A 13,448-nucleotide genomic window follows, 5' to 3' on the forward strand; every position below is an offset into this window, starting at 1 on the left:
ATGTTTATCTCTGAAGCTTTTAAAAGATTTTCGAAGAATTCTTAAGGGAGAGGTTTGGGAAGCTTTGTAACTTGGGAAGTTCTATGAGTTGGAGTGCTTGAAATCACTAGAGAGCTTAAAGATTGGTAAAGTAAAAGGAAAACAAGTTCCCTCAAGGCTTTATATAGGAAATGGAAATGAGTGGGAGTTATCCTGCTCAAATTTCCAAGAAAAGGCTTAACCATTGGATCTGAGTTTCGCCGTTGGATCTGGGGAACAACACGCCGCCTGGAGCAATTAATGATGATTTGTGGGCTACAAAACATCAGTAATAATTATGAGGCACATAAAACGGTACTCCGACACGTACGAACAACGGATTCAAATGGTGTTAACTCTTAAAAAATCAAAACCCCACTTTTCTCCTCGGATGAGAGGGAAAAAACCGGAGTTTTGAGGGGCTATTGTAAGGATAAAAGCCCAAGATCATATATTGGGTCATGGGATTTGTCCGAGAACATTGATAGGTCTAAGGAGGAACAAACAGTTATTAGGAGTTCCCAATTAAAGTCTCATAAGTAGGGGGCGAGTGGAGGGTGATCCGAGGAGGAACTCCTCCTCGGATATGATGAATGCAGCTCAAGTATGTATTTCGGAGTGACCTTCCAAGAAGCTCCCATGATAGGAACGTGTCTTACGAACATACTAGAAAGAAGGAAACCCAAAAATATCTAACGGAAAATTTTTACCACCGCATTAAATGCACTGCAGCTACTTTTCTGGCTGCATTAATGTAGAGAAGACCTTTGAACAGTGCTGCCTTGGCAACCACAACTCACAGAAAGTCAGAGAGGATGTCTGATGGGACGAGTACTCAAGTAGGGAATTAGATGATCAACAAATGTAAGACCAAGATGACCTAAAAGGAGCTATATAATGTGAGAGACCCTTCATGAGATGAGGATCGGAAAAATAGAGAGAGAGTATTGTAGCAATCTAAATTGTCTTTGTATCCATCTGTGATTAACTTATACAAGGACGACCTCCTCGGACTGAAAGTATATTGAGATTAGAATCTCTTACTTGTGTTTGATTGTCATTCAATTCAGTACTAGCCGTTGTTTAATTCATTAGGGTTCAGTTCTTCGACTCACTCTTTACAAATTTATTGTATTGGATTCATTGGGCCAATATCCCATATGTTTTGGGCTTGGATTGTAAATTGAGACCTTACAGGAACTGTAAAGTTGTAATTTACAACTATTTTTTTGTTGGTTTTAATTTCGTACCAAATTTAATTATAATTATGTTCAATCTTTTATACCCTGTATTTCATGTGGGTTTTATTTGTAAGGGTTGTGAGAAAGAGAGAGAGTGTGTGTGTGTGTAAAGACTCAAGGAAAATTGAAGACTGAAGTGTTTTTGTGGGTAGCTCATGAGTAAGCATCCCACGAAGTGATGCATATGACTTGCACATGACTGGAACGTGAAGTGTCAAGAAAGGATGGAGACAGCTGGTTTTCGCGAGTATTTCGTGGGTAAGGCCTTCCCGCGAAACACCTAAGAAATATTTTGTTTTGCCAAACTGTCATTTCTGATACATACTTTCTGTACCTACACTATATATACCCACATTACCCACAGATATTGAGGAGTGCTTTTGAGAGAAAACCATAGCCACAAACCTTAAGAGTTAGAGATTGTTATACCCACAATTCTCTACAAAATTGCTTGTGGATTTTCCTCAACTCCTACCTCTCCATTTCCATACCATTGAAAGGTTGATAACCCAATCACTTATCACACCCTTTCAAAGTGTTTAGTGAGGTTTTGGTGCTACTGGGAAGTATTGGAAGAAGCCAGGCTTTGGCGGATGCAATTGGGCATATTGCGGGATCCGGAGAGCTAGACAAGACACGGTTCTGAGAAGCCTTTATTGGAGTAGGAGCTTGGAGGGCTTAGGTGCATTGGGTAGATTAGGCTTGGAGGGCCTCTTGCTAACCCATGTATCCCAACTGGTTGTCTAGTGGATCTATTACTGCTTGGAGGGCGACGAAGAGGTTTTACGTCGAGTACTTCGGTTTCCTCTTCGATAACACATCGGCGTGTTATCTTATGTTTGCATTCCTCTTCCCTACTCTTTTACCTTTCATTTTACTGCTGTGTTATTATAATTATGGCTTAAAGTAGTTTGTCAGTTTATTCGCTTGCATTTGCTATTTTTCGCACTTTGTATAAGTTAGAGTAAAATCAATCGAGTCGTAATATTTAATTTGGGGGTCTAAATAACTCTTGTGTTTTTAACACATTTTCGAGCTTTCAAGGACTTCAACAACAAGGACATAGTGTCATGGCACACAATATAGGCTTCCACCATAGCGGGTTTGAGCTCCGTCCTTCAAAATTCTTCAAAAGCCATCCAATTTTGAACACATGGCCTCCTAAGCCTGTTGACTTACCCACATACAATGGCTCCACTCGTTAGAGGAGGGGAAAATAATCGGAATAACTAGCTAATTGTCATTTGCGTGATTAGATATTCTAAATAATTGTCAACTTTGATGTTGTGCGTAGACAAAAAATTTAAGAAACTATTAGAAATTTGAAAATGGTGGCATAAAATTTATGGGAATTTCAATCTTGATCAATTAAGCTTCTATTATTTGGCTAGGTATATCTTAAAAATAAGAATTTAAAGTATTAATTCAGTTACAACAATCTACAGTAAATGACGATGATAATGAATTGGACCAATCACAGACTGGCATCTCTATAGATGTGATATTTGCTGTGAAAGTTTTTGTGTTCTTAGACTTATAGTTTACATCGTCATGAATTATATTTGCCAACACAAAACCTAACCAAATTATAAATTTGTAACTACAGTAAATATAGTAGCCCACTATATTTAGTTATTTACCAATAAAGAATAATATAAATATTTTTTTGATTTTGATAAATCAGATGGAAGGCGCAATTTTTATAAAAAGCAAATAAATTCTTAATAAATAAAAGATGGATAAAGTTTTATTATAACCAATAACTATAACTCCCACTAAAAACATTAACATAGATACATATTTTGAAAATTTAATCATTGAATTATATGTTCTTTATATTCTTAACATGCATGTCAAATTTCACATAAATCAGACAGGGGAGGCGTTATGTATGATTTAGGATGGTCATAGGACCATCCTAATCTTGGAAATATTTTTATATACCTTAAAAAAATGAATTTTGAATTAATATGGGTTGTTGACCACCCTAGAAAAAAATGCATATTTTCCAATAGCTAATTGGTTAGTGCTTGCTTTAGTCCTTAGCTAAATTGATTGGATTTGTGTGATACATCTTGTACATATGTATATGCACTAAAATAATTTTTCGATACTTCATTGAACATGATTAATGTAACGGTTTAATGCCTAAGTTGAATATTTTGAATGAACTTATAGTTTACCCTTTATTCTTTTGTTAGCACTATTGGCAAAATTCTTATAAGGAAATAACTTTTATTGCAAATTTCATCTTCTAAGCAAATTCGTATGCACTTGAATAATCTTCTTTTAGATCCTAAGCTATGAGAAAAGGTCTCATATTTTCATCCTAATGATAAGGAGAAAATAAATAGAGCATATTTTCAAAGATGTTCTTGTCAACCTCTTAACCATAATTTCCCTAAAAAAAAAAAATCAGTGGAGCATTGCATTGATTTAATCCTGATTAGTTTAAAGAATACAAAATATTGGTTGGAACATATCATAAAAAAGTATGATGCATCTTGTTTATATTGTTACTTATTTAATTAGGCAAGATTTTGGTAATTGAATGGGAGATTAGTAGTTTAATTAATGATTACTTCGTTGTGTGTATTGAAAAAGATGTAACTGATAGCATTAATAATGAAATTATTATACAGCAATTTCAAATACGAAAAACTTGTAGAAGGAAATTGTAAAATTTTATGTATTTGAGATTTTTTTTTTTTTTTTTTTTTTTTATGTTAATATATTCAAGTTTTATTTTTAATAAATTTTGTTTAATTTAAGTTTCTTAATTACCACCCTAAAAAAAATTCCTAGAGCCACCACTGAAATAAGATGTTATTTAATATTAAATATATAAAATTAATTTTTATGCAAAAAAAATTGAAATTTAAACATTTGATTGATGATATAGCTATGAATCTTTAATAATCTAAAAATTATGCAAGTATGAAGGATATAAGAAAAACATGTAATCCAATGATAGATTTGTTAAAATTCATATTCAATACAAAGATATTGAGTGAAGTTGTAACAAAACTTTGGCCAATAAAAGACTACTCAGAGTTAAGAGTTACACAGAGCTATTCATTCACACAAAAAAAGCAAATAATAAGAGTAAGTTAAATTGATTATTTATGAATTTTAAAATCTATTCATCGGCATAAGAGAAGTTTACACAAATCTTGCATTTACTTAAATTGTTAAAAATTCCCTTAAAAAAAAAATTAAATTGAGAGCATCCACATTGGTGGAGCTATAAATTTAGCAATATGACTTCTCAAAAAATTACTTTATCTATTTTACCTTCTCACTTTACAAAACACTCAATATTAGTGGTTTTATTTTAGCTTTCAACACAATAAAATAATATATTTACTACAATAAACAACAACCATTACAAAAAATAATCTGACCTACATAATGTGAACACATGAACACTAGTAGAAGAAAAAGAGAATGTGTGAATAAAATATATTTTTATATTACCTATGAGTAGACATGGCAAATTGGGTTGTGGGTCAATTAGGTCGTGGGTCGAGTCGGGTCGCGAGTTGGGTCGAGTTGACCTGTATTTTTCAAACAAGTTTTATTTATTTATTTATTTTTTATTTTTTGAAATAGATGCAATCTATCAATTGTTTATGAGTTCCTTAACTGTGATTAGATTCTCACTAGTGATATTGTTATCACTTACCAATTACCACTAAACACTTGATATCTAAATTTGGTGCAACTCTTGTTTCAACTTTCTAGAAACTAATCTTGGTATAATTTTTGATCTGTTTAAAGTAGAAAGAGAAAATGAAGGTGGCAAGTAAAGAATGACAAACTATAATGGAGTACATAACATATTAAGTAAAGAAGAATAAGTAAATATTTTATAAGAATTACACTTTAATCTCAATCTACTCAATGTTGGTAGACGTGACAAAACGGGCGGGTTGGGTCTTACCAATTACCACTAAACACTTGATACCCAAATTTGGTGCAACTCTTGTTTCAACTTTCTAGAAACTAATCTTGGTATAATTTTCGATCTGTTTAAAGTAGAAAGAGAAAATGAAGGTGGCAAGTAAAGAATGACAAACTATAATGGAATACATAACATATTAAGTAAAGAAGAATAAGTAAATATTTTATAAGAATTACACTTTAATCTTAATCTACTCAATGTTGGTAGACGTGACAAAACGGGCGGGTTGGGTCGGGTCAATCGGGTCGCGAGTCGAAACCAGTCATTTTTAAACAAGTCAATCGGGTTGCGAGTTAATCAGGTCGGGTTAGAAAATTATGACCCGTTTTGCCATGGTTACCTATGAGCTATAGTGTATAGCCAAAAATAGTTGTGCATTATAGCTGTAGAGCCAAATTTTTTGGTTTTAGCTCTACCAATGTAGCCATATTTTTGTATTTGATAGTGTTAAAAATAGAATTATAGTTTTTTAACACCAATATTAATGCTCTTAAAAGAGATAAAATATGACCGTTGAATGGTCTTAAATAAGTTAATTAAAACAAATTTGCATTGGGGCATTCCGAAATGCTTATTTAAGAGCAAAGAGGCTTAATAACTAGACATGGCAAAACGGGTCAGACTCGTTTGACCTGCAACCTGTTTGACCCATAACTCGATTGACCCATTTAAAAATGACCTGTTTTGACCCGCGACCCGATTGACCCGACCCGAACCCGACCCCGACCCGTACGTTTTGCCACGTTTACCAATGTTGAGTAGATTGAGATTGAGGTGTAATTTTTATAAAATATTTACTTATTCTTTTTTACTTAATATGTTATGTACTCCATTATAATTTGTAATTTTTTACTTGCCACCTTCATTTTCTCTTCCTACTTTAAATAGATTGAAGATTATACCAAGATTAGTTTCTATAAAGCTGGAACAAGAGTTGCACCAAATTTGGGTATCAATTCAAGTGTTTAGTGGTAATTGGTAACAATATCACTAGTGAGAATCTAATCACAATTAAGGAACTCATAAACAATTGACAGATTGCATCTATTTCCAAAAAACAAAATTGTTTGAAAAATACGGGTCAACTTGACCCGACTCAACCCGCGACCCGTTTGACCCGCAACCCGATTGACCTGTTTTAAAAATGACCCATTTTGACCCGTGATCCGTTTGACTCGCAAACTCGATTGACCCAACCCGACCCGCCCGTTTTTCCACGTCTATTAATAACTACCCACACAAAACCATGGCTACAACTTTGAAACTAATACTTTTCCTACTCCTATCCCTCTACATCTTCTCATTTGTCTCAAGCCACCAGCACCACCCTCTAGACTCTCTAAACCCTTCTGAGTTCACCTTGGTCCGAACCATAGTCAATAAAATCTACCCCAGCTCAAAGCTTAGCATAACTTTCCAGTACATAGGTTTGGACGAGCCAGACAAACCAACCATCCACTCATGGCTTTCAAACCCCAAGTCCAAACCCCTACCTCGCCGCGCCTTTGTGATTGCACGTCTCGATAAACAATCCCATGAGATCATAGTAGGCTTATTGACTCGTGCGATAGTCTCTGATAAGGTTTACCATGGACACGGCTATCCTTTGCTTACCTTTGATGAACAAGATGCTGCAGTCGAATTGCCACAAACATACGAACCCTATATCAAGTCTATAAAGAAGAGAGGCTTAAACTTGTCTAAAGTTGTTTGCTCAACTTATACAATTGGGTGGATTGGAGAGTTGAAGAGCAAAAGGGTGTTGAAGCTTTTGTGTTTTTATATAGATGGAACAGTGAATTTGTATGTGAGACTAGTGGAGGGAATAACGTTGGTGGTTGATCTTGATGAGATGAAAGATAGTTGAATATAATGATAGGCTTATTGTGCCTGTGCCAAAAGCTGAGGGAACGGAGTACAGGGAATCAAAGCAAAAGCCACCCTTTGGTCCTCGTTTAAATGGTGCAGCCTTGGTGCAACCTGATGGGCCAGGGTTTAAGATTGACGGGCACACTGTCAGGCCAGTCTTCTTTTTTGTTTTGTTTAAATGTCTTTGTTAGAGATATTACATGGTCTAGGAAATTAAGGGGCTGTTTGGATTTTTTTTTGTCATCACTCATCACTTCTCACTCAATTTTCATCACTCATCACTTAAAATATCCCAACTTCCTACACGAAGTCTATTTGGTACCATCACTCAACTTGTCATCACTCAATTTTTTCAACTATTTATGGGCCCCATACCTATAACTTGGTGCAGCCTTTTTTTTTTTTTTTTTTTTTTTTTAATTTTTTCAACCCCCAGTACCCAAACTCATCGAACCTAATGAAAAAAAAAAAAAAAAAACCAGAAACCTGAACCTAGTGAAAGAAGAAGAAAAAAAAGAAAAAAAGAAAGAAAGAAAGAATTGAAGACCAATTATATTCTGTGATGAAGAACAAAAAAAAGGAAGAACGAACTAACAAGATTCTGGCGAAAAGGAAGAAAAAAAAGAAAAGAAGAAAGAACGAAATAAAGAACCATGGAGAAGAAAGGAAAAAAAAGGGTCAAAAGTTGCGGCTAACCCTGACCAGTGGGTCCCTCTGTGTTTGTTTAATTACCAAAATGCCATTGGAAACTGAGTTTTGAAAACTGAAAACACCTAAAATGTGTTTTCAGTTTCCATAACTCAAAAATCAGAGAATTGAATGATGGAAACAAAAACCAAACGGATTTCTCAACTATAGGTCCCACCATTTTTGAGTTATGAGTTATGGAAACAGCAAATCAAAACAACCCCTAAGTCCGTTAATTTTTATTTTTATTTTTTCGTTATTCAAAGTCTTTTTCAAATGCCTTTTTTTTTTTTTGGGAGAGACCTCATTGTTAATTATATGATATATTGTATTACAATCAACTCAACCTAGGGTTTATAAATTAGACAACTCGTTATTTCTATAATTAATTTATACATTTTACATATACATCATACATGAGTTTATAATATGTTTTGAGATTTTTTTTAATGGGGAAATTACAACTTATCTTAGTCGAAATTTAAGTTGCTTACCTGTAGTTTTAAATTTGACACTTTATTCACTAGTGGTTAGTTTAGTCAGATTTCTTTAACCCACATCTGTTAAAACATGGCTAAATATGTGATTTTGCTTTACTTTTATGTTTCTCTCCTCTAAAAACACAAAATACAAAAAAAAAAAAATACAAGATCAAATAAGATAAAAAAGAATCCAACGGAATACTTGCATCATAGGATTTCAAATCACAGGTAGACAACTTAAATTTTGGTCAAACCTCAGGTGGGTAAAGTATCAAATTTTAAATTACGGGTAGGTAATTTAAATTTCAGCCAAACCCTAAGTGGGTAAGTTATAATTTACCCTTTTTAAATTTATAATTCAAAAATATTATTAATGAAGCTAAAAGGATGATACAACACCTAATATATGAACCTTTCTTATTATAGGAAAACCTAATATATGAGCTTAATACAAATTATCAGTGCCACTTTTTATGTTCTATTTTACATTCTATTAATCACAACTTATAATATATTTATTTTACTTTATCCTTTTAAAGTAACTAAAGTTTAAAATAAATATTTAAAAAAATTAACCATTCCATACCAACAATTAATGAAGTGTAAAGTAAAATACAAAAAAGTGAGGGTTAAAATTTTTATTCAACGACAGCTAATTAAGTGGCAAAACAAATAAGAGAAGATACATCGGCCAATAAGGCTCCAAAAGGCATGGAGCATAACATCTATAAAATAGTCATGACAAAACAAATTAATGCCATATGTCTATCTGTTTCGTATAATATTCACTTTGGCAAGGTTTGACACTGCTCTCTCTCTCTCTCTCTCTCTCTCTTAGTTTCTCTGATTATACAATGACTACTGACATTGACCAACATTTATACCAATGCTGAAAAGATGGGGCTATGAAGCTCACCTAATACTTTGTGTTTCTTTTTTCTTCAAATATTTTAAAACCACGTAAAAATGCCACGACTTTATGAGTAGCAGAATATGGAGAAAATACATGCTGTTTCTCTTGCATTTGTCCTCCCCTCACATGGGATGGACTCTACATTGTGGGGTCCACCTCTATCTGAAAGGGGACACATGCAACATATACCATCTCTAGAATGTGAGCTATAGTTCCTTGCAAAAGTTATAGATGGTGGATCATAATCATAGGTTAATTGTGATTAAAATTGTGACTTTTTATGTGGTAGTAGAATTATTTTTTGAATAATTCTAATATCACATAAAATGCCACAATTATTGTGCATGCGTGTCAGATTGTGACTAATTGTTTGTTATTTTCACATGAAACCACTGTTTTTTCTTCACCATTCACAATCTTCAATGTGAATAATTGTGAAACAAATTGTGGCATTTTTACATGGTCTTAGAATTTTTTTTTTTTTTTTTAATTTTTTTTAGATAGCTCACCTAATCCTAGGTTACATGGTGCGGGCGGAAATGTATCATTGAAGTTTCATGGTACGTTGAAATTGTGTTGTACTAAACAAGTTGCCTTGTAAAAGTATTACACGATTTACATTCAACGATTGTAGCAGTCCTTTTAGGTTTGATATTAAACTTTTAGACTTAGACTCGATCAAATAGCACGTCTATGTTAAAAAGCACAATATTTGGCTCCACATTCTGAGGATGTTTGCCCAAACCTCATGAAGTTGACCTGGTCACAGCCGACCTAATTTGGGCTAGTTGGAAACATGTCATTCATTTGCTACATAGCTACATAAATGGCTGTTCTTAGTCTTTTATATCTATGGCTTAGAGTGAAATTAGAAATATTACAAATTTTATGTATAAGCTTTTACAAAACTTATTGCAATCCTGGCCTAATTTAAAGGGTTGGGCTAGGACTACAAGTTCTTGAACCTGAAAAAATTAACAAGCCTCAATTTTTCTTTGTATTTAGTTGGGCCAATTGGAAATTCCACCTAGGATTCGACGTACGAGCTGGTCCAATAATTTCTCTAGCATCAATTTATGACCTTGAGAAGAAAAAATATCGCCAGGTTTTGTATAGAGGATTCATATTTGAGTTGTTTGTGCCATACATGGATCCAACAGAGGAATGGTACTACGAAACCTTTTTTGATAGTGGTGAATTTGGGCTTGGTCAATCTGCAGTGTCACTTAAGCCCTTAGCCGATTGCCTTGCCAATGCAGTATTTTTAGATGCATACTATGCTTCGAGCGATGGTACACCAGTGAAGATATCTAATGCCTTTTGCATATTTGAAAATCATGCTGGAAATATAATGTGGCGTCACACTGAATTGGGTATTCCCCGGGAAGTTGTAAGTAATATTATTGTGATTGTTGTTGTATTGTTTGAACAAGTAGTAGTTTTAGTTGACAATTTTATGGTATTGCAGATTACAGAAGTTAGGCCAGATGTGAGCCTAGTGGTGAGGATGGTTGCAACTGTGGGCAACTATGATTTCATTATTGATTGGGAATTCAAGCCAAGTGGCTCCATCAAATTGGGGGTATCTTAATAGCTTAAGAAATATTTTTCCAACAACACTACAAACACCAATAAATCTCATAACAAATTTTACAACTATTGAACTAGCAAATTTTTATTATAAGTATATCACTTTCACTTAAAACTATCACTAACATAATTTTTACTATAGATCAACAACAATCTGTAACTACAATAAGTTAACAATTGTGAAATTTATTGTGACTTCAGACTTACTGTCAATTTTTCATCAAACCTAAATTTTTTGTACTAAATAAGGTGACAGTATACATAGCAAGCTCCTATGAATTAATAGTATGTCTTCCTATTTATTTCTTTGTCTCTTACAGTGAGCCTTTCTCAAATTATCTTAATAGATTGGACTAACAGGAATTCTAGAGGTGAAGGGTGTGGCATATACTCACACAAATCAAATAAAAGAGAATGTGTATGGCACATTGTTAGTAGAAAACACTATTGGTGTCTACCATGACCACTTCTTAACGTACTATCTTGACCTTGATGTTGATGGTGAAGATAATTCCTTTGTCAAAAACAATTTGGAAACAATCAAAGTAACCAACCATAGCTCACCAAGAAAAAGTTATTGGACAGTAGTTAGTGAAACTGCTAAAACTGAATCTGATGCCCGAATTCAATTTGGCTTGAAACCAGTTGAGCTAGTAGTTGTGAATCCTAATAAGAAAACCAAAGTTGGGAACAATGTTGGTTACCGTCTAATTCCAGGAACAACAACACGCCCTCTCTTGTCGTACAATGATTATCCACAAATTCGAGGAGCCTTCACTAATAATAATGTGTGGGTTACACCGTATAACAAGTCAGAAAAATGGGCAGGAGGACTATTTGTTGATCAAAGTCAAGGAGATGATACCTTAGCAGTTTGGAGCCTCAGGTAGTAGATAATGAATACAAATCCTCTGTTACACTTTTAAACTTCGCTAGCTAGAAATTTACAAGAAAGTAATTGTAGATTATGGTAATTGTGACTAATGTTTTCTAATTCACTTTGTTTGTTTGTTTGTTATATGAATGCAGGAATAGGAAAATTAAAAACAAGGACATAGTATTGTGGCACACCATTGGATTTCATCATGTGCCTTGCCAGGAAGATTTTCCAGTGATGCCAACCTTGAGTGGTGGGTTTGAACTCCAGCCAACCAATTTCTTTGATAGTAATCCAGTCCTTAAAACAAGACCTCCAAATCTTGTACACTGGCCTAACTGCACCAATTAGCGATGAGATTTTACATTATAGTGTAGTAACTTAGATTCAATAATGATATCCTTTGTCATTGATTGTCATAAAATGGATAATGAATCCAAATAAAAGATGAAGCTTTAGATACCATTTGGGGTTGAGTGTTCTTTTTTTTTTTTGGCGTACAAGTTAATATGAGGGAGTATTCAAATATTAAAACTAGACCTAAAGCTTTTAAAGTAGATGGAAGATGATCTTGTTGGTTTCGTTAATTTGAGATTGACTTCCATTAGTGTTGAGAAGAGGAGAGGAAAAAAAAAAGGATAGATAACTTAAAAATGGTGGGTGGAGAATGAAATTGAGCATTTAGCGCGCGTAAGACAAAAGTAAAAACATATATAAATGGTCATTTTTTTAGCATTTGTTTAGAATAATTTTTTTAGCAATTAATGGCATATGCCAATTAACAAGGAGAGAGAGAGAGAGAGGTAATTAATAAGCTTTTAGCAATTAATGGCATTTGCTAATTAATAAGGATAGAGATAGATATTTTTTGAGAAGAAAATCTGTAAGGAGAAGAAGAAAAAACATAAATGGTTAGTTTTTGTTTTTTTGTTTTTAAAGATATTAATTTTTGTAATTATGGTATTAAGAAATCATATATGTTATGTATTTTGGTTAAAATACAAAGTGCATACTCTAAGTTTGATTGAAATTCATTTTAATCCTCTAACTTTCATTCAATTGAGTCATCTAAGTTTCAAAGTTATTCAATTCAGACATTTTTTCCAATTTAGTTTTAAAAAATTTCCATTAAGTATGCAATTAATTAATGAAAAAATATTTTTGAAAAAACAATTCTTACATAAAAAATCTATAAAATACTTTTATTAATTTTATACATTTTTTCATGTGAAAATAATATTTTGCATGGAAAATTTATAACAAAATTGAATAGATTATCATGAATTGAATAAATTTGAAACTTAGAAGACTTAATTGAGTGAAAGTAAAGTTTGAGTATTAAAATGAATATCAACGAAACTTAGAGAGGGCAATTTGCATTTTAGGCTTCTTTTTATTGGTAAAATCAACTGTATATACTACTAGTTAAAAAGAAGAGAGATAACATTTTTGTAAAAAATAAAAACAAGAAGAGAGAGAAATATAGAGCGATAAGGTTTAAGAAAAGTAAAATCATAAATGGTCAATTTTTAAAGTATTTTTTAGAATAATTTTTTTACAATGAATGGCATATGCTAATTATTAATGAGAGAGAGGTAAGGAGAAGAAGAAAAAACATAGATGGTTAGTTTTTTTAAAGATACTAATTGTTGTAATTATTATTTTTTTGGAGAAGATAATTGTTGTAATTATATGTTATTAAGAAGAACATATGTGTTATCATTTTATGCTTGAAGTAATGCTACATGTACAATAAATTTTACAATTTTTTTTCATACTTTATTGAGTTGGCAAATTATAATTAGTA

At 32.9% G+C, this 13,448-nt stretch overlaps 1 pseudogene; it reads left to right on the forward strand.

The window, feature by feature from the left end:
• Positions 1-6,469: 6,469 nt before the first annotated feature.
• LOC126689758 (amine oxidase [copper-containing] alpha 2, peroxisomal-like) lies at positions 6,470-11,992 on the forward strand (annotated as a pseudogene).
• The last annotated feature ends 1,456 nt before the right edge of the window (positions 11,993-13,448 follow it).

The sequence above is a fragment of the Quercus robur genome, chromosome 6 (assembly GCF_932294415.1).
Source record: "Quercus robur chromosome 6, dhQueRobu3.1, whole genome shotgun sequence".
Lineage (NCBI taxonomy): Eukaryota > Viridiplantae > Streptophyta > Magnoliopsida > Fagales > Fagaceae > Quercus > Quercus robur.